The sequence below is a fragment of the Quercus robur genome, chromosome 6, assembly GCF_932294415.1.
Source record: "Quercus robur chromosome 6, dhQueRobu3.1, whole genome shotgun sequence".
In the NCBI taxonomy this organism is placed as follows: domain Eukaryota; kingdom Viridiplantae; phylum Streptophyta; class Magnoliopsida; order Fagales; family Fagaceae; genus Quercus; species Quercus robur.
This window is the reverse complement of record NC_065539.1, coordinates 2,383,415-2,404,947: the sequence shown is the minus strand read 5'-3', so window position 1 is coordinate 2,404,947 and position 21,533 is coordinate 2,383,415. Positions and strand designations below refer to the sequence as shown.

Genomic DNA, 21,533 nt, shown 5'->3' with positions numbered 1-21,533 from the left:
GGTCTGTTTGGATATCGTTCATTGTTGAAAACTGAAAATTAAAAATACTGTAGCAAAATAATTTTTAAATGTGTGAATAGTGCCATGGGACCTAGTTTTAACTTAACATTTACTGAAATCCGTACTTGCAGGTTTGTGAACAGTGCACAGGACCCACAAAAAAAATGCCAAACGCCAAACGCAGGGAGTTTCAGTGCAATCCAAACTCAACCCAATAAATAGGCTGCACGAGAGATAGTCATGCAAATGCAAATTATAAGTTCTACACTGTCAAACAAGATTTAATACTTCTTTTTTTCTTTTCCCCATAAAATCCTTAACCATAACACAATGAAGTTTCCCTCATCCAAACCTCTTTCTTGTTCCTATATAATTTTTTTCTCAATCCTCCTCGTGTTCAACAATTTCCATAACACTACTGGCAGCACTACAAGGCTGCCTAACAATGAAACAGTTCCTGCAGTTATAATCTTTGGAGATTCAATAGTGGATACGGGCAACAACAACTACATTGCAACTGTGGTTAAGTGTGATTTCCCACCATATGGGAGAGATTTCAATGGTGGAAAACCAACTGGAAGGTTTAGCAATGGAAAGGTCCCAGCAGATTTTGTAGGTAGTGTCTAGCATTTACTTTTCGTTTTACTGCAGTTTCCCACCATATATAGTACTTTTTGGACTTATTGTAGAGTCCTTAGAGCAAGTCATGAATTGGAACAGTCCAGGAATCATTGTAATTTATGACTAACATCCAAAATTTACAGTTTAAATTAACCTCCCCCCCCCCCCCCCACCAAAAAAAAAAAAAACCTTTTGAGGATCCAATACATAGTACAATTATATCATTCACCATTTCACATACTGATTGAATGCTCTATAATATATTTTACTGAAAATTTCTTGACACAAACTTTCAGCTGAAATATTTGGTGTTAAGAAGATTCTACCGGCTTATCTTGATCCAAATCTTCAGCTTCAAGACCTCCTTACTGGTGTAAGTTTTGCCTCTGGCGGTGCAGGATATGATCCTCTCACTGCTAAAATTGTGGTAACCTTCTCTCTCACTCCACCTCTTTTTCTTTTTAGTCCTATATATTGTAATAATTACTTATTGTGATTTTCTTAATTTTCCATCATCAGTCTGTCTTATCGTTATCAGATCAATTAGACTTGTTCAGAAATTACACAAAGAAGATAAAGGAAGCAGTAGGAGAAAGCAGAACAGCTACTATACTGTCAAAAAGTATATTCATAGTGTGCACAGGGAGCGATGACATTGCAAATACTTATTTTTCTACACCGTTTAGGAGAGCCCTTTATGATATTCCCGGATATACTGATCTAATGGCTAGATCAGCTACAAGTTTCTTGCAGGTATGTTTATAAAGACACAATGCCATTGCAATTTGCAAACATGTACATTAATTTGGTCATGCATGGCCGTACTTGGATCTTGGACAAACATGTCCAGTAAATTTAAGTGTGCATTAGCTAACATTGTCAAGCTTTAATTTGTGCCAAAAAAATATAATGGGCAGGAACTTTATGGACTAGGAGCAAGAAGGATTGGAGTAGTAAGCTTACCATCAATAGGGTGCGTGCCATCACAGAGAACAGTGGCTGGAGGCATACTGAGAGGGTGTTCTGAGTCTGCAAACCAAGCAGCAATTCTTTTCAATTCAAAGCTGTCCTCCCAAATGGATTCCATCAATAAAAGACTTCCAGACGCTAGGCTTGTTTATTTAGATGTCTATAACCCGTTGCTTGCCATTGTCCAAAACCCATCTCAATATGGTAATCACCACCATCATTTTTTAATAGTTTTGATTCACTTGGATATTGAGTAACCTTAACTAATTTGTTGAAAATCTATAGCTGGAAAAAATATACCCTACATCGGGTATATATTTTCCCTCTCTCACATCCCAGCTGCAAGAGAGGGGAAACATATACCTGATTTAAGGTATACTCCTAAAGCTGACCCCAGAACTTTAGGACTAAAGCTCTGTTATTGTTGTTGTTGTTGTTTCTTACTACATGATTTTGGTTTCTCAAAAGTTGGTATGTCAAACTGTACTAACAAGAGGTGATAATTTGCTAGGTGCACTGTAAACTTAATCCAGTGACTGTAGATATAAGGGGTTATGTAATGCTTTTTTTTTTTAAACCCTTTGCTTTTGGATTTAGGATTTCAAGAGGTAAACAAAGGATGCTGTGGCACAGGGAAAATAGAGGTCAGCATTTTATGTACCAGTTTTTCACCAGAGACATGTACCAACGCCTCTGAATATGTATTCTGGGACAGTTATCATCCCTCAGAGCTGGCCTATAAAATCCTTACCCCAATGGTCTTCGATGACTCTATCTACAAATTCTTCTGAGGGTAATCTCTCATCTCTCTTTCTTGGCCAGTTATTATTGGAAGTGTTTGTGCTATTAATTAGCATTTGAAGTGGGTCCAATCTATGTTATTACTATGCTTAAATTGGGACTATGTATCTGTATTTCTGCAATGTTCCAGTCTGTTGAAGGATTTTATACACGAGGTTCTCATTTCATGAGGGCAGCGATTTTAACTGTGTATCAGTATTTCCGCAATGTTCCAATCTACTAGATCTTTCTTTATTCATGATCATGAAAATGTTCTGTAAACTGAGACTATGTGTCAGCAATTCTGCAATTAATGTTCCAGTTTGTCGACGGATTAATCTGTACATGAAGTTCTCTCATCTTCAGGAGGAAAGTGGTTTTTAAGCTTGTGAATAAGTATTGAAATTATCTACTAGATTTTTCCTAATTCATACTTATGCTATGCCCTGTCATGTGCTTTGTGTGTAGGTTGTAGTAGTAGCATTTCTCACGCCAGTGTTTGAGTGGGTGACATGATTATGCAGGAAGATTAGTACAATCACATTTAGAGCCAAGAGATTATCTTGCAAAAAGGAATTTACACAAGTTGAAATTTAATAAGTTGCACTTAGAAAAGGTATTTAAAGTTTTAAATAAGAGGTATAATTAAACCTCTTATTCTACTATATTTTACTAGTTAAGCCAACAAGAGACACCAACAGACCATTAATTTGTCTAATATTATACCAAATCAAATTTATCCAAAAAGCTTACTAAATTGAAAGGGCTTTAATTGACTCACTCTTTTTGTATACTATTTTTAGATATTATGTACCATCATGTACATACCTTTCGATTATGGGGGACCATGGCCCCCTAACCCCAATTGAGTTTAAATCCTATTAAATTTAAAAATTTTAAGAGTTTGACCTTAAAAAAAAAAAAAAAAAAATTGGCACGCTAAAAAAAAGTCTTTTAAGGATTTTTTTTTAAAATTTAAAAAATGTAATGTCTTCTAAAAAAAAAAAAAGTAAGATTATAAATAATAGATTATATGAATTTTATAAAAGTCCCACTCAAATTCATTATGTTTATGAAAATACTACCTGACAATTTTTTAGTGGTTTTAATATAATTCTATTTAAGGCATGTGGCTAAAGAAAATACCAAAATAAATTACATATTTAGCATGAATAATAAAATAATATTTTAGGTATTTTAGGTTTTGTCAACCCATTTTCATCAATGTACTCTCAAATCATGTGTTTCATATCCTTAGTTTTCATTATTTTATTGACTACTCAATTATTTTCATATATTTATCGCTTTTTTTTTTTTTTTTTTTTTTTTTTTTTTTTAACTTTCTAGAATTTATTTTATTGATCTTTGACTTAGGAAAGAATGCAAATTTACATAAGATGTCAATAGAAAAGAGATTCGAGTTTTTTTTTTGTTGAAATTGGGCATATTGTACGTATGAAGTGTGAAACAAAAATTTCTCTGTTGAAAATATGAAGTATCATTATGTCACTTTCTACGGTAAAAATGAACTAACAATTGAAGTGACAGCGCAACTAAGAGAGATGAGAACACGAAAGTGGATTGGGGAGTGCACTATGCACCTATATCTCCTAATTATCATAAAGAATCAAAGATGGCTGTAAATTGGACATAACAAAAAGGAAAATTGTTGTTTCACATTTCTTGATATACAGTCTTTATACACAATATCTACACTTTTATACTAAATGGCACAATTAACACACATGGTATTTAGATATAATATATACGGAGTGTGACACAATCAAAGCCTAACAAATATCTTCCCCTTCTTTGTGAAAGTGAAATCAACAATCAATGCGGAATAAATAAGTAATGCTAGTGTCACATAAAGTGGTATAATTTGTATTACAACTCGTTCACATGATGAGTTGTGAGTGGTAGAAGTATGTCCTCGTATGAACCCATCATCACACCTTTATTACTTATAACTTGTGATATGGATGACTTATGCACAAATTATAACATTTTATGTGTCACCTTGAAATAAATACCATGGATGTCAGCAGCCTCTTGCCTTTCGCTCGTTAAATTCACCATATGCGCATAGTTAATTTGGGTTAGGTGCACTGCACTGTGGGTCAAGCCCACTTCTTTGTCAAAGCTCATTAAATGAGATTATCTTTTTGTTTTAGGCTTGTGTCGGTGTCTATTAACAACTTTTTGCAGTATTCTTTCTATTTTCTTTTGCAACTTTTTGTTTTTTTATAATTTTTTAACAATTTTTTTTATATCCCTTTTGACACTTCTTTTAATAATTTTGTCCCTTTTATTAAGTAAGTGTTTGGTTTCAGCTGAAACCGCTGAAATCTACGTTCACGTTTCCTTCTTCTTCTTTTTTTATTTTTTTTATTTTTAGTGCATGAACAGTAAATTTATTGTACAGAGACAAAAATCATTGTTTATGTACTGTATAGTACTGTTCACGTACTGTAGCAACACTGTTCACGTATTTAAAAATATTAAAAATGGGTCCTACGGTACTTTTCACATATTTAAAAATTATTTTGCTACAGTATTTTCAGTTTTCAGTTTCAGCAATAATAAATTCAATCCAAACGGACCCTAAGTGAGACCATATAAAAAAAATCTTAACAAGCACCGCACGATGCGGTGCTTGCTAATATTTCCCTTAAGCTGTAATATTAATGTCAACATACTTTTTTCGCATTGGGAAGTGGTTTAGGCTTGCTTTAAAATAGTTGGCTAAAAGAAAAGGAAAGTTGGCCATATTTACAAAGATGTAAGGGCATTAGCAATAGTGAAGCTAAAATAGCTATATAGCTATTTTAGCTTCACCAAAACACAAAAATGCATGTTACAATAGTGGAGCCATAGCTAAAATAATATTTTCTCTTTTTCTTTCTTTCTCTCTCTCCGGCATCCCTCATCTCCTTTCTACTTTGCCGGCTAGCTAGCCGGTAGTGGTGCTCATAAAATCCACTAAATCAGACACCCAGCCACCATAAAAACACCAGATCGAACCACTGCCACCGAAGCAAAGCCGATCCACCAAACCCACATCACAAAACACAAAACACAAACCCACAAAGATAGAGTAGAGAGAAAGATCAAAGCAACACCAATCCAAATTCCATACAACCACCACAAAACACAAACCCACATCACAAATCACAAACTCATGGAAGATTGGTTAGAGTAGAGAGAAAGATCACAAACCCATGGCACAACCCATAAACCCTCGTCGGCGAGAGCCCCTGGTGGTTTGTTGATCGAGTTGTGGTGGTGGGTTGCCGATTGGTTTTCAATTTTGGGTTGTTGGGTTTTTTCTTGATGGGTTTGGTAACAATGGTGGGGGTTTGGGTTGTGATCACGGTGGCTGGGCTATGAGTTTGGTGGGTCTCAGTGAGTCGATTTGCAATGATGGGTTGTGATCATGGTGGCTGGGTAGTGGGTATTTGGCAGTGATCATGGTTGCTAGGTAGTGGGTACTTGGAGGTGGCTATGGCTGGGTTGTGATATGGGGGTTTAGGTGGCAGTGGGTTTGCTGAGTTGAGAAGAAAATGTGAAAGTTTGATCACTTTGTTGGTTCATCTTGGTTCAGAGAAAGAGAAAGAGATAGAGAGGAAGAGAGAGAAAGAGAGAATCAAAAATAATAAAGAAAAAATAGAGAAGGGATATTTAATTGAAGTGGTAAATTTTCTCAACAAAAAAAAAAAAAAAAAAATTGAAGTGGTAAAAAAATATCATTGTAGTGGTAGCAGCAGTAGTGGTGGCGGCGATGGAAGAGTTGATGGCGGAGGCAATGGTGGCGGCGATAACAGTTGCAGTGGTTGTGATTGTTGTTTATTGTAAATGATATATTATTTTATTGTTGTAGATATATTATTTTATTGTAATAAATATATTATTTTATTGTGTTGAAAGTTAAAATAGATCCACTACTGTTGGATATATTGTAAAGTGAGTAAGTAAAATAGATAAAGTAACTTTTTGTGGTGTCAAATAACTAAATTTTTTACTCCACTGCTGTACTACTATGGATGCTCTAAGTAATCAGTAATGTCTTTTGCGTGTCTAGTATGCTGGAGAAGAAAGAAAAGGCCGTAGAAATAAAAGAAAAGTCATTATTGAACATTTATTACATTCTAACCTTGTTTTTAGTGTATTAACTAACATGACTCTTACCCCGAAGCCTTATAAAATGGAAAGTTATCATTCCATTTAATTCATGAGGCGATACTAAAGATTAAGGGTTATGTTAACGAATATTTTTAGAGTTTGTTTGATTGGAGGGGTGGAAAGGTGAGAGGATAGAAAATAGTTGGAGGATAGAAAAGTGGGAGGATAGAAAAAATTTTAAGTTCATTCATTTTTGTATAAATTTACTCATATACCCTTGTTAAAAAATGATACACAATTAAAATAAAAAAGTGACAAGCAACCAAAAAAAAAAAAAAAGCAATCAACTAAATTTATTAAAAATTAAAAATCAAGTCTAGTTAAGCAAAAAAAAAAAAAAACTGCAAACGCCAAATAAAGCAGAAAGCTGTTTTTTAAACAATAGAATAAACGTTAAGCAGCCAAAGGCTATTAAAAAAATAATAAAAATAAATAAAAATAAAAGAGCAACTTTAAGCCCATGTGCAACATGCATATGGGCATTTTTGTCGCCATCATATTTATCCCACCAAGTTTTCTTTCCATTTTGGGGATAAAACTTTTTGGTGAGCTCAAAGAAAAAACACCTGGAACTCATCATTTATTTTTCTTCCTCTCCACCTAACCAAACACACTATAAAAATGTTTTCCTACCTATTTTCTCTCCAGAGTTTTTTATTCACCCTATTTCACCTCCAAATAAACATATCGTTAGGATAATTGTTAATAAACCATAATAGAAAAATTTTGACAACACTTTCATAGAAAATATAAAAAACTATCAATAACATTTATTATTTTATCATTCTCTCAATAAAATATTTCTAAAAATAGTTCATAAACCGATACCCTTAATTTCCCAAAGATGAATTAACAGGACTGTTAGTTGGTGTCTTAAAACAATTGTTAATAAATCATTTTATAAAAGTTTTAACATCACTATTATGAAAAATATAAAAAATTATTAAAATAAATTAATAATTTTTTTTTAATTTTCTCATAAAAAATTTCTAAAAAAATTTCCTAAACTAATACTCTTATAAATTCATTTTTTTACCTTTATACTTTAATCCTTATGACTTTCAAAAATTTTACCACCACAAAGTGACAGTTTACCTGGCTCCTTATAGTAGAGGATTCCAATTCCTAGTGCTCCACAATCCACACACCGGGAATATGTATATAAATTTGCCAAAATGGATTGATCTATTAATTTTTCATGTCCACACTCCACACCCTCCTCGTTCAACTGAAATAGGCGCCGCTTAACGAATTTGACAACTTCTTCTACCTTACCAAAATAACAACTTCTTCTCAAGTTTATGGTGAAAGTTCCTGCGTTTACAATTCTATCACTGATTTTTTAAAAAGAAATTGGATCTTTCAAAATTTTATTACACATACTATTAATTATTGCTGCACATAATTAACTAGCTAGTTAAATACAACCATGCAGAGTCTGTGAAAACACGATTTCAGTCTATATACATACACACTATATATATGTGATAATCATTACTCTTACACACAAAAATGTAGATTTTAAGAGATTTTGAAACAATCTTCAGCTGAAGAATTAGGTCTCAAGGAGCTCTTGCCAGCTTATTTGGACTCAAACTTGCAACTTCAAGACCTTCTTAGTGGCGTAAGTTTTGCCTCTGGTGGTGCAGGATATGATCCTCTCACATCCATGATGAAGTAATTCCTCTGATCTTCCCTTTGTTTTTCTTATAATTTTAATTCTAAATTCCATGACTAGCTTATTTCTTCCATATCAGTCTGTCTTATCATTGTCAGATCAATTAGAGATGTTCCAGAATTACATAAAGAAAATAAAGGCAGCAGCGGGTGAAGACAGAATGGCCTTTATACTATCAAGAGGAATATACATGTTGAGCATAGGGACTGATGACATTGCAAATACTTATTTTGTCAGGATGTTTCAATATGATATCAATTCTTATTCGGATCTAATGATCAATTCATCTTTAAGTTTCTTGCAAGTATGTTTCTGAAAACATAAGGACAATGTGATCTAGATACACTTTATAAGAAAAATTGGCTAGCTACTCATGGCCACTATTGAATGTTAGCTTTGATATATCATGTTGATCATACGTTAAAATAGATGCAAAAGTGAAAGTATAAAATAGAGATCACGAGAGTTACGTGGTTCAGACAACCTATATTCACTGAGAAAACCCTTAATTAAGGATTACATTTTAATTATATGAGAGGGTAAAACAAATTTTGTGTTACAATAAACCAAAGATGAGAATATATAGTAGGCTAAATATGGTTAATAGACTTCTAGTACAACTAGAGGCTTGGTTTGCACACAAAATAAGACTGAGTTTGGGTCTATATTATTGGGCTAATATATCTTTAATAACCTCCATGTAAGTGCTCCAATGTAAAGAACTAAAGAGCCGGATTCGGCTTACATACATCTGATGCTCAAGTGCATTGGTGTTTCCAATTTAAAATTGCAACTCATGATTTGTATTCAAAATTGCAACTCTAATTAATTTGTGGCAAAATAGTGTAGACTAGAAGTGTAGCCAAATTAAACTATCATCTATATATTAACAATTTTTTTTACGTTGTTGGTAATTGTAAGTCTATCCATAGAAAACAGACCATTTCTTACCTGAAATTATAAGTAAAAAAACTTACTCTAAAAATCTAAGGGGAGGAAATTAAAAGGAAAAAAAAATTATGCTATTTCATGATGTTTGACGGGTTAAAGTAAATAATTGGCAGGAACTCAATGCATTGGGTATGAGAAGGATTGGAGTGTTAAGTATACCAGCAATAGGGTGTTTGCCGATGCAAAGAACAATGAGAGGAGGCTTAATTACAAAGAAGTTGTTCAGCGTCTTTAAACCAAGCAGCAATTCTCTTCAACTCCAAGCTCTCCGCTCAATTGGTTAATCTCAACAAAAAGCTTCCAGCAGCTAAACTCGTCTACATGGATATGTACTATCGATTACTTCACCTTATCCAACACCCGACAAAACATGGTAACGGTCATCATCATTAACTCTAATGCTTGTGATTCATTTCAATATGAGTTTAGCTTACTTCTAGTATTTTTTTAACTGGAATTTCTTTTTGTTTTAATGAGAAACTGCCACATCACCCACTAACTAAATAAAAAGTAGAGATTAAAATTCATTACCACTTGCTATTGTATATTTAAAACAAAAAAAGACTCCCAGTTAAAAAAGTTCTAGAGATAAGCCAACCCTTTCAATATTGGGTTGCCTCTAACTGGTTTGTATTATACCCTAGAATTCCTATAATTCCAAGGCTTTTTATATAATTCTTCTATTGAAACTAGGTTAATTTAGCCCAGATTGTGCCAGATGGGTCAAAAAATGGTCCAATAATGTCAAGCTGAATTCGGTATGATCAATAACCCATGGCTAACCTAGTCGCATCTATATCAGATCCAAGTCAGACTTGTGCTACAAAACTACATCGTTTGCCACTACTGTTTCCAATTATTCTGTAATATTATTTATCACTAAAGTTAAAGTATATGTTCCCACTTAACAATTGGTCATTTACCAACCAAGCCCCTTGCAAAAAAAAAAGTTCTTTTTCTACATCTCCAAGTTACTTCTTCTACCTTTGTCCAAAACGATCTGCTGTATCATTTCTCCATGCACCATCTATTTACAGCATTACTGCTTAGGTCGTTCATGTGTTTTGCCAGTGATAGTGGTCATGGTCGCTGGATAAGCTTCTAGCAGCATGGTCTATGTCTGCGAAACAATTAAATGGCTACAACCAATTAAGGTGGTCAACACACCCACATGGTCATAGACTCTCACATCAACTGGCTGAAGCCGTGGTCCACACAGTTTCTGTGGAAAACATTGTGTGGGAAACCTTACTTTGATACCAATTTGGTCCCAAAGAAATACGAGTCTCATGAGGTCGGAAATCATATGCAAAGAGTTTGTTTAGAAATGAAAGGAGCTAGACATCCTCTATTTTATAAACATTCAAGCACCCTTTCATCAAGAGTTGTAACCCATTTGGAAGATTTCAAATCTAGAAACAAACACAACCCTCTATAAAGTTATACTTATATATAACTAGGAATAGAACTAAAAAAACTAGTGTGATGAAGCATTACAATACTAACAAAAACATATGCCAATGTAGATATCATATGCTAAGAATAATTTGCATTTTCTTTTTGTTGATCATTACTTACAAATTCAGGATTTGAAGTAGTGGATAATGGATGTTGCGGCATGGGAGATTTTGAGGTTGGCATCTTATTTTGTGCTTACAATTCAAATACATGCAAGAATGACACTAAATACATCTTCTGGGACAGTTATCACCCCACCGAACGATCTTATGCCTTGCTAACCTCTTAGATGATTAAGAACACCATTCATAAATTTTTCTAAGAGCCATTCTCTTTACAGCTTTACTTCATCCTATTCTAATTAAACTGCTTATAATACAAGTTTTACTTATTTATTATTACTTATGTCACTGTAATAAAAGCAATTTTTTTTTTTTCTATTTTACTTGTGATGTAACATGCCCTTGAATGTACTCATTTGAATCTTTCTGTTGATGAACTTCAAATGGAAATAATTATGATCAATAACTGCAACTAAATATACTCTTTCGTTTATTATAAAATGAAAATATAGATGTTAATATACCAATGCCTATCCTAATTAAACTGCTTATAATACAAGTTTTTATTATTAAGTAGTGTTACAGTTACAAACTATTTTACAACATTTTTACAAAGTAATGATGTGGACAACTTCTTATTGGTTTTCGTTTAGACCCACCATTAATATCACTTTTTCATTTACCAATAATCACTCACCATATCAGCAATTTGTATTATTTTTTTGTAAAAAAGTTTGTATTTTTAGCATTACTATTACTATTATTATTATTATTATTATTATTATTATTACCTATATCACTGTAATAAAAGCGATTTTTTTCCTATTTTTCTTGTGATGTAACATGCCCTTGAATGTACTCATTTGGATCTTTCTGTTGATGAACTTTAAATGGAAATATTTTTTGATCAATAAGTGCCACTAAATATACTCTCTCGTTTATTATAAAATGAAAATATAGATGTTAATATACCAATGCCTATTCTAATTAAACTGCTTATAATACAAGTTTTTATCATTAAGTAGTGCTATAACCACAAACTATTTTACAACATTTTTACAAACTGGTGATGTGGCCAACTTCTTATTGGTTTTCGTCTAGGCCCACCATTAATATCACTTTTTTATTTACCAATAACCATTTACTATATCAGCAGTTTGTATAATTTTTTGTAAAAAAGTTTGTATCTCTAACATTATTCTTTGTTATTATTATTATTACCTATATCACTGTAATAAAAGCGATTTTTTTTCCTATTTTGCTTGTGATGTAAGTGTAACATGCCCTTGAATGTATTCATTTGGATCTTTCTGTCGATGAACTTCAAATGGAAATATTTATCAATAAGTGCAACTAAATATACTTTTTTTTGTTTATTATAAAATGAAAATATAGACGGTAATATACCAATGCTTAAAGATAATATTTCACTTTTTAGTATGTAACCTTTTAAACAAGGGTAAAACCTAGTTACAGTTATTTAGGTGTTGTATTATCTTAGATCACTTAGTTAAATTCAACTATATGACAATATTGGCCAATGTGGTGCAAGCAATGTTATCTTCCTCCAAAGACAATTAAATCTATCTATGTGATTTATTGACTAATTTAATTAAATGGTTGATATTAATTGAGAAACCTAATTTATAGCACCTACAAATTAAACTATACCTAAGTTTTGTCCATGAAGGAAGCTATAGTATCTTTTCCTTGAAAACCATAAAAGTTACGAAAACCATAAAAGTTACAAAAAGCAACGCAAAGCAAAAATAAGATTATAACTAAGCTTCAATTGGACAACTGAACATGCCCCTGAGAAACCATTTGGTATATCTACTATATGACTATTAACTAAAATATCTATAGTTAACTAATAGACTGCTGAGAATAGTCAATGACTCAATGCCATACTCAATCAAAAAAGAATGTTATCTAAAAAATATTTCAAGTAATGATAGTAATTATGGAGTCTTCTAATTGGATTGCATTGCTCATTGGGTTAACTCATACATTCTATCAAATGGATTAACTCAAGATACAATCTTTGGGTATAACCTTAGTGTTAATTTAAAGATGTGAGTGCTTTCCAAGTAATTTTTAATTTTAAAATATCCTTCCTTTTTAACAAGAAGCAAAATAAAAAGTAAAAATTTATCTTGTAGGATTTATCTAATATTGTTTATTACATCCTTATATTAAAATTAAACCAATGAGATTTTGACATCTACATAATTTAAATTAATTTTTAAGAACCATTCAAAATAAATTAACCCTAATCACATAGATTTAACCCTAATTTACAAAAATGCATCTTAGCCATTAAAACTTGATGTGGCTTGATATCTTTTGATTCAATTATCCGATCTGATCATTCTAAACTTTGATGTTAATCGAACGGTCATATTGATGGTCTTACTTTTGAAGTATTAACGATTATCATTTTTGATTAGGGTATGTAATAGATTAAGGGGGACCTTTTCGATAATGCTTGTTGTCAATAACGACCAATCAACAAGTAATTACTCAACATTCCAAAGATGCACTAACTTAGGATAAATGCCCTACTTCGACTAATTAGATAATGAGCACATGCATGTTAAAAACATAACAAATATTTTTTGGCAAGCCTAGCAACACAATGCACAAACTTGAGTTTTGATACAGTATCATACAACCAACTTAGTGATAAGATTTGTTCAAAATGTTACTTGTTGATCATAAGAAAAAATAGATCGTTGTTATGAGGTACTTTGAAAAAAGATGGTGACAAATAAAGTAACAATTGATCTCAATGTATTTGGATGAAAGATTTCATTGCGTGCAACTATATTGTACTCTGATTATTGTAGCAGAAAGGGGTGATAGATGACTAATTTGAAGAAGTCAATGTAGCTATAAAAGCTTAGAGATAGAATCAACAAGGTTGTTATTGTATACTTCAGAAGTATGTCAATTCCTCTCACAGAGGGGCGGGCCCTTGGGCCCCATGGTGGGTGAGACCCACCCTTCTATGTGTGTGCATGTGTGTGTGTATATATATTCCTCAATACCTGACAACTAATTGACCTGGATTTTTAACCTAGGGCTATTCAATTGACCTGGATTCATTTTGAGCTCTAAGGAGAGGGAAAGCATTGCCTCTTGAAATGTTCATGCTAGCCACATTATTTATTGTAGCAGATACTAGATAGGGGTGATAGATGACTAATTTGAAGAAGCCAATGAAGCTATAAAAGCTTAGAGGTAGAATCGACAACGTTGTTATTGCATACTTCGGGGGTATGCTTCCTCCCTCTCACAAAACGGTGAGCCCTTCCCTTTCCCTAGTAAAGTTGAAAATATCTAAATATATCTACATGTATGTAATATGTTTTAGGACTGTGTCTATTGCATAATCATAATAGGAGAAATTTCAATTCAAAAAATAAATTGTGTATGCTGTGGCCTGTGTGTGCGCAACAAGATATGTAATTATGTACTAACAATTAATTATACCTTGGCTAGGTGCTTACAAACTTTGTACGCCACAACACACCCCACTAAAGCATGAAACGACGCCGTATGAAGATGTAAAAATAAGGCATTTTTGGCTTGTCCTTGAAACGTTAACGAACTTCCTCTACCAAAAAAAAGAAACGTTAACGAACTTCCACGTACCAAATCCAAATGACACGTCCCCACGCAAAATATAACAACCTTCTCAGACGACTCATCCTCTCTCTCTCTCTCTCTCTCTCTTTCTGCGTTTGCGATCCCATTTGTTGAATCTGTGCGTAATTTGTGTTTGGAACCTAATCTGCTGCTGCAACAATGTCATTCTTGGATTCCGAACTGTCCTCTCTCATGGCGGCGCCACACAAAGCTTTGTTCAAAATAGCCGTGATCGTAAGCTCTCTCTATCTCTGTTTAGAATTTTGTTGCAAAGATAAAAAAAAAAAAAAAAAAATTGAAATTTCAGATTCAACTCCGTTTGGTTGCAAAGAAAATTTTGAAAGAAATTAAAAAAAATTAAAAGAGCTGAAAAATGAAGCCAAACGACGGAAATGTTTCTATTATTTGTGCAACTGAGCTAAACTGTAGTCGTTTATTGTAAATCATACCTAAAGCTAAAGGCAGTCAGGACTCAGGACTCAGTGGTTTAAGAGAAACTATAAACGGCAAACGCTTATTGTAAAAGCTTTTCTGTGTTACTGATTGTGAATATTGTTGTAGAGGAAGCTTGTTTTTGGTTGTTTACTAATTAGACTTATGCTAGATAGATAAGTCCTTAGTTTGATTCATTTTCTTATATAATTACTCTATACCAAAACTTGATTGATTTTCTATGGGTGTTGACAACATCTCTTCTTTCAGTTCTCCTGATGCTATGTCAATCAATGTGCCTCACATTAATTTTAGAGAGTCAACTGATCTGTTTAGTTTTAAATTTCCTTTTTTGCAAACACCATCTTCTTGTATTCAACTCGTGAATACTGTACTAAGAAAATATTATTTATACGAGAAGTTCTGATTTGCACAACTTTTGGTGAATTGTGTCCAGAATTATCTATCCAGACTTAACAAAAAATTATCTATTCAGATTATACTTCCAATTATTGGGTTTCATTTTCTTCTCCTGACTGTAATCTTGTTATCGCTGGAAATTTCTTCTTAAAACACTTCTTCTACACCATATATTGTATGTTGTGTTTATGTTCTCCTCACCGCATCACAACCTATAATGTATCGAGGTTTGCAGAGTACTGAAGTTTTTGCAAATTCTTTTCGGGAGCCAATTCGGCTGCCCATTTTAATTAAGTGTTGCTTGCTAGGCATGGTGACAGATGGTCCTCAAGTTAGAAGACTGTCTTTAGTGAATGGTCAACAATGTTTAATTATGATTGTTATTAGCATAAGCTGAAGTCTCAGTTGCTGGTGATTCTAAGACATGTTGTAACTGTTATTACATTGAAGCCAGGCTTTACACTTCAATGCTTAAATAAAAGTGAAATTTGCAAAATATGTATGTAAATTGTAAGGTTCAAAATTTCAATTTACTTTACAGCAGACACTTCCGCCCTCAAAATTAACCACCAGAAATTTTTACATGGACCATATAAGAATTAGCTGTTTGATACTATTGAATCCAGTGAACTCCTGCCATCTTCCTCTGTTACGCCCCTAGGAAATACAAACTATCTTAAATGAGTCATTTGACGTTAATCATTATTATGCTGGGATATTTCCAACCCATTTGAGTTTAGACTAATTCCTACAATACATGAGCCCCATCATTTGTTATCTATACTACTATTTAAGGGGCTTCTCTTGTTTGGATTCCTATTTTTATGTGTCCAAAGTACCCTCAAATCCACTTATTTAGAAAGTATAAAATAGGGTTAGACACATAAAATTATTAATTTAAAAACTCCTAAATTTTAGATGAATTTGAAAAAATAGTTTCTTCCATCCATGTTATTTCTACCTCCCCCAATTAATAATTTTCAAAATGCTAAATTTCCTCAATACATATCACACGTTTAACCCCACTATGTCTCATATATGATAATTCTTTTGGCCAGAGTCCTTTATGGCATCTCTGCTCCATGAGGACTCAAATTTAATTTTGGAAGCTTCATACTTACAATACAAACATAAATGGAAAGTAAATCCTCCCTCTTTGATGATAAAAGAGTGTTTGTAACAATAAAGAAAAGAACGGAGATTGATGAGATTTTCTCCATACCAAAGTTGCAATCAGAAATTGCCCTGCACCTCAATATGGGATTTCTTCTTGGATTTTTCACTAAGAAAAAGCAAGCAGTCAAATTCTAAATTTACTTGACACAATTGAGAAAATTCTGAAACTGCATACACTGTACACAAGGCACTAAAAGTTGCCAAGCACCGAGACTGCAATGCTAGTGAAGAAATTCTTCCATTCAGTGATCAGCGGGCAACAATTAAACACATGATTCCTATTTTATCCAGAAAATCGGCTTCACATCTTTTGGTTTTGGTGTTAATATATATTCAATTTAAATTTGTAAGGATGAAGAGATTATTATTGAAGTCTCTGTCCATGTGGATCATAAATGCCGATTATAGTTACTGCTGAGCATCCCAACCATATTGATTTTCACTTTTGTTCTAGCCATTTAAACGAAATTTGAAATAGCTTTATTAACTGACATCCCTTCAATGCAGGCTTTTATCACTAATCATGAAAGAGCATTGGAGGAACTTTTTGGTGATGTTGAGAACCATCACAAGTTTGATGCTTGTTTAATGTGATGGCAACTCAAATTTCTACAGTATTGCTTCATTGAAGTTTTGAATCTTATACTAAAAAAATTTCTTCCTGTGATTACTTATATTCAATATAAATTTATGTTTACATGTGGCCTCCATTTATTATATTACCAATAATGGTAAATCAGAAACACGCTTAATTTTTCTAATTGCCTTTTTTAATTTATGATCTAGTTTTTATGTTTTTTTATAGTTTGGGTAAAAAATCTGGGAGTGGGAACAACTTTCTACTCCAGTTTCACGTTTTTAGTTACCATAAATGCACAGATATAGCATGTGACAAATCTTGTGTACCATCCTGTAGCACTAGACTAGTCTTATGGATCCCTTACATAGTTTCACTCAACCATATGCGTTGCGCTTTATTTTTATTATCCTAGATTTGCTCATGCAAACTGAATTATTAATAAAACTCTGCTCCATTTCTCATTATTCAACTTTTTTCTTCTGATTCAATCATGCTCAATGTGGAATTTGTCACTTCTATGCATATTGTTTAACTAATTAGCTCTTAATAAATAATGATAACAGTGAGCTCAGTGTTTTATTGGAATTTACTGCATATGTTTCAAGTCTTCTCTATTTGGTTGAGTTTGCCAGATGAGGACAACTAGAATGACCATGTTTATCTTTTTGGCCATGTGTAAAGTCTTCCATCGTTGTTATACAATTCAATTTGGTTTAACTAGGATTTATAGAACAAAATAAAGCCTTAGCACGACCATTTTTGGGTGGTTGGAGTCATTTACCTCTGGTATTCATGTTAAGGAATTGAGCAATGGCTTGGGTCTGGCTGCATTAGACCTTTAAGTTAAAGACACATGGTTTATGCATAGCTTTAGCAATGAGTTTAGGCACTGAAGCTTTTATTTTTATTTTTATTTGGCACTATATGTGGAAGAATTGACTCCTTGATAATCAAATCAGTACTCTCCATTATTTTCTATGGAAATTTCTACATATCTTTGCATTTTCTCAGGAGCTGCCATTTCTGCAATATCATGCTGCCAAGGCACTTGATGACTCTAGAAAAGCGGCATTAGCCTACTACAAAGCTTGCAGCTGCAATTTGGAACTGTATTTCTAAATACAAATCTACCACTCCGAACTTTCCATAATAGATCAGTTGATCAGGTTAAATGAATATTGAGTGTGTTGAACTTGCATGTATAGATTGCTCCTGTCATACATGAATGGACTTATGATGCAATGCGTCATGTTGGATATGGATGATAATAAATATTTGTATAAGGTAAATCTTCATGTTGTTTTTGTGTTTTCCCCCCTCTATGTTTGCTTTTTCATTTTTTTTTTTTTCCTCCCTTTTTGTCTTGTGTTTTTATATTAATGGATGGCATATATTTCATATCAAGTTCCCAGCAAAACAGGTGGTCAAACTGAAAGAAAAGAGGTCCTTCTGGAGGACCATGATCCAATCTGGCTTATAGCAGATGTATGTCTAATCAGGGGCGGAGCCAGAGGGGGGCGAGGGGGGGCACCTGCCCCCTCTGACTCCTAAAATATCCTTGCATATGTAGTCCTCTAGTTACTCCCTGACATTGAGAAAAAAAGAAAAAGAAAAAAAAGGACACCCACTTGAAAGTGACCCAGGAAAAAGAAAGGAAGGAGAAGTTATTCTCAAAGAACAAACCATGTAACCTTTTCACCATTTCACTATTCTCATAAGCAGTTTTTGTCTGTCTTGCACCTATTTCACCACTTTTTCTTTTTTATTTAATATCATTATTTTCACCGTGATATATTTTACAGCATTTTATTATTAAGTGATGCTATAGATATTACAAATTTTACTACTTTTGTCTTACAAATTAGCATCTCACCAATCACAAAAAATAATTTCAAACATATATTCATTATATTGTTTAAGTAACACTACTCACATTTTTATTTTACCACATCAATTTGTAAAATTTGTAGTAGCTATGACTATGAATTGGTTATTTTTGTTTATTTATTTTAATACTATGAAATATATTCATATTTTCTTACAATTGTTTTGTTATTATTATTGATTAATATTTTTTAGATTAATTTTACTTTTAATATTGTTTTTTTAATTTTGCTCCCTCTAGACTAAAATTCTAGCTCCGCCACTGTGTCTAATACATATACAGTTGACCCCCTTATAATTAATATTTAATTTTTTTAAAATAATTATAATAAATATAGGGGAGGAGATTTCATTCCACTTATAATTAATAATTCTCATATTTTATAACTAATAGTTTTTCAACTTACCTGAACTCAGCAAGTCCTTCACTGAAGATTTACACAACGAAGAAGAATCGGTTTTGGACTCTCTGCCTCCCGAAATTCTCATTCGACTGCCTACAAAAGCCATCATCAAGTGCACCTCCGTCTACAAGACATGGAAATCACTCATCCAAAGCCCCACCTTCATTTCCGACTATCTCCGCCACCAAAAACGACCACCCCCTCCTCCACTTAAGGCTCTGCTCCGAGAACCTCACGAAAGCGGTGTAGAGCCTGAGACGGGACGAAGTCGAAAAAGAAGTGTACGCTCTGCATTGGGATGACAACAAAGATTTCAGTGAACACGCCAGGTTCGACTTCCCCTTCCATGGCCAAAGCATTAATGGAGTGTTCCGCGTCGTGGGCACCTGTAATGGCCTGGCCTGCCTCGCCAATGATTTGTTCAGGTAAATGGCTTGCATGCCCATGTCAAGAAGATGCATTATATTCAAGAACTTTCATGCGTGAAGAAATGCAAGAGCTTCCATTAAATGTTCTTCATGAATTGTCAAAGAAGATGGCTAGGAACAACACCTGGCATGCAAACCAAATTCATGCTTCTTTTCTTTTGGCCGAAATGGATGACACTTTGGTCATAAATGCTTGCCATTTTCTTTGACTTGACAAGTTTCATGAAAGTGCTGAATCTTTGGAGAAATAGGTAACCTTAGCCAACAAACCATTAAATGGCTTACATGCCCATGTCAGGAAGATGCATGATATACAAGAACTTTTATGCGTGAAGAAATGCAAGGGCTTGCATTAAATGTTCTTCATGAATTGTCAAAAAAGATGGCCAGGAACAACACCTGACATGCAAACCAAATTCATGTTTCTTTTCTTTTGGCCAAAATGGATGACTCTTTGGCCATAAATGCTTGCCATTTTCTTTAACTTGACAAGTTTCATGAATGTGCTGACTTTGGAGAAATAGGCAACCTTAGCCAACAAACCATTAAATGGCTTGCATGCCCATGTCAGGAAGATGCATGATATTCAAGAACTTTCATGTGTGAAGAAATGCAAGAGTTTGTATTAAATGTTCTTCATGAATTGTCAAAGAAGATGGCCAGGAACAACACCTGACATGCAAACCAAATTCATGCTTCTTTTCTTTTGGCCGAAATGGATGACACTTTGGCCATAAATGCTTGCCATTTTCTTAATTGACTTGACAAGTTTCATGAAAGTGTTGAAACTTTGGAGAAATAGGCAACCTTAGTTTGGTGGACACAACGATCACAAGAGGAAGAAGCAAACAAAGAAAGCCATTGAGTTAGATATGTGTCAAGGATGAGAATGGCATATAACATATATAGTTGTATATATAGATAGAGTCAACACAGTTGTTGTGCAAAAAACAAGTCAGCATTTCCTAAGTAAGAAGTTTTGTACGAAACAAAAAGTAGAAAAAGGAAAAAAGAAAAGAAAAAGAAAAACAAGGTACTCGACTATATGAAGCTCGAGTATTATAAAGAAACTCAATTTTAGTAATATCGAGTACCACATTATTTTTTTTAATTACACAAATTCTAGGTCAGCAGTGCCACACTGATGACTTATTAGGAACTCAAGTTCACTGAACTCGAGTACTATTTAGAACTCGATTTTGTGAAACATGAGTACTAAAAAAGTGGTAGATTGCTAAATATTTCCGAAACAGTGCTAGTTTGCCACAAATTTTGCCAAAACGTGGTATTTGTCTATTTTCACCCCAATATCTGTATGGGTCAGCTAGTTACTATTAAAGAGTGATCGGTCTCCCAAAGTTAATAAAAGCAACATAAATACTAACCACCTCAATGTCTCTAACTATACAAACTCAAATGTAAGGTGTTTGGAAGGATCGTCGCTTGAAGTAACACATTTAATTATAATAGTAGCTCGAATGCTGTCCAGCCATATTATTAAAGCTACCAACTTATCCGATAATGAAAGCAATATAAATATTGACAAACATTTCTCGAATGGTACACCTCAAGAAGGGTGGCTTGGTGGTTAGGATCTGTGAATCAGATTTGTGATCCCTAGTTCGAGCCCGGGCGATTACTTAAGGAGGAATTTGGGTATCCCTACTGAGGAGCCCTTGATTACCAGCTCTCTCAAGGTACTAGGGTAAGGTTTATGGTCACCCCAGACCACAGTAACTATGATTCAATCCAACATTCCCTAGCGGGGGTGCCCCTATGGTCACGCCCAAGGGGGTGAGTTACAATGGTCGCCCCCACCCCCCCCCCCCCTCCTTTTTCTCATCAAAAAAAAAAATT

At 33.6% G+C, this 21,533-nt stretch overlaps 1 pseudogene; it reads left to right on the top strand.

Annotated features, from left to right (window-relative positions):
* The first annotated feature begins 261 nt into the window (after positions 1–261).
* On the top strand, positions 262–11,012 carry LOC126689587 (GDSL esterase/lipase EXL3-like; annotated as a pseudogene).
* Positions 11,013–21,533: the final 10,521 nt, after the last annotated feature.